This window comes from Geospiza fortis, unplaced genomic scaffold (assembly GCF_000277835.1).
Source record: "Geospiza fortis unplaced genomic scaffold, GeoFor_1.0 scaffold286, whole genome shotgun sequence".
Lineage (NCBI taxonomy): Eukaryota > Metazoa > Chordata > Aves > Passeriformes > Thraupidae > Geospiza > Geospiza fortis.
In genome coordinates, this window is record NW_005054444.1 from 1,250,083 (window position 1) to 1,252,107 (window position 2,025).

Consider the following 2,025-nt stretch of genomic DNA (forward strand, 5'->3'; position numbering starts at 1 on the left):
TAAAATAAAATAAATAAAATGAAACAGTAAAAAATAAAATAAAATAATAAAAAATAAAATTAAATTAAATTAAAATAGAGAAAAATAGAATAAAAAAATTAAAAATAAATAAAATAAAATAAAAATAAATAAAAAGTAAAAATAATAAAAAATTAAAAATGAAATAGTAAAATAATAAAATTCCACAGAAATAAAATAATAAACTTAAATGCGCCTGCTTAGGACGAAAGCTCAGACAAGCTCAACAGAACACAAGGCAAGGATTTCCAGTTGCCGTCCCCAAGCACACACATCGCTGTCAGGGGACGGTGGTTCCCAGGAAAACCTCCGAGGGGCAGTGGGGCTCTGGCCGTGGCTCCCTGTTCAGCAATAGCGAGCCAGCACCCTGCTGCCCCGCTGAGCACCCCCAGCATGGGCAGAATGGCACAGCGACACGCAGTGGCACTTCACAGCCTCTACCAAAACACAGGCGACCCGCATTACAGTCAGCTGCAGGAGGCGGGAGAGCAGCTAATCTATGTAAAATTCGAGACAATCTCTACCCCTACAGCATTATCCTGTTGATCAAAATGAGTTTAGCGATGCTCTGAGGTAGGAAAAGCCCAGCATTTCTGACCCAGTGGTGTGAGCTCCAGAGCTGGATTTACAGCATTAGCCAGCTGGTGCTTCCCCAGCCTCCATCTATGTAAACTGGTGGTTTTGTATCACTTCAGAGCAAGCTTGAGCTCCAGCCCTCTGCAGGTAGGGACCCTACTGAGAATAATGGAGATCCTTGTAGGGGGAGCTCCCTGGATGAAACACCTTCCAGCCACAGTCCCACCTCACTGTGCTTAGACAAAGAGGCCACGACTGCTTTTGGACCTGAGCTTCTGTCTCTGCAGCTGAAGCACTACAGAAAGGGTTTGTTAGAACATGCTACAGCGCAGTGAGTGGCTGCATTCAGTCCCGCACACTTGATAGGAAAGATGTGTGCTGATGTCCTTACAAACAATCGCATGGGTGAGGGTATGGGTGTCAAGAATAAGACAATTTATTACTCACCTAAATAACGTTCCTCAGTACATAATGAGTGCATAATGAGCTGAGAACTGAAAAATAAGGGGGTAGAATGAAGGGAGAAGGGGACACAATCCAGGGTCAAAACCCAAATTGTTCCTGCTGTTTGGCCCTGTTGGGAAAAACAGGATTAGACTAGATCTGACCTGTGTTGCAGTTTCAGCTGAAAACAGTTCCAAAAGAAACAAAAGTGGATACTTGCATCTGCTCTGAGTCATTCCCAACACTATTTAAAAGCATATAATCTCTAGAGATTTTAAAATTTTAAATTTTTTTTAAATTTCCCAGTATTTTTAAAAGCACATCAACTCTAGAGATTCATGGGCAGGATATCCAGTCTGAAGGCTGATGGTGCCACAGGCAGATGTTCCAAACCTGATCATCCCATGAGCTTCCCAAATGTCCACATCATGTTTCCCATAGCATCCTCTGTGTCTGTATGACTTCTGGATTTACCTTTGCAATATGTTTTCACATGTATCAATTATTTGGGGGAAAATAACTGAATTTCTTTTCCTTAATAAATTCTGACTTTAGATGGTATGGTTTTATACACTTACACAAGTCTTATTTCTCTCACAATTACACTTAAAATATATGTTTGGTAAGCTGATTAGAAATATTGTTGGGGTGAGGGAGCAATTTATCCTCTCTGGAAGGGGATATGTGGAAAAGTGATTTGGTGGTTAAAGCATAAAACAAAGGGAATGGAGGACAAATGGGATGTGAAAACGAAAATCAGCTGCATGGTCACTACAAAGCAGGTCTGACCCTGGGACAGAAGCTGATATCTACAAAAAAAAAATTATCTATGTATGAAAATTGCAGCCTGCGAGCAGTCCTGCTGCCTTTCCAAACACACACACGCAGCTCTCCGAGGGAGGATTCGCTGGCAGAGGCGGTGTTACTCCGTCTGGAAAACTAATCCCGCGCCGCGGCTCACCCTGCCCAGCCGTGTGTCCTCGCACG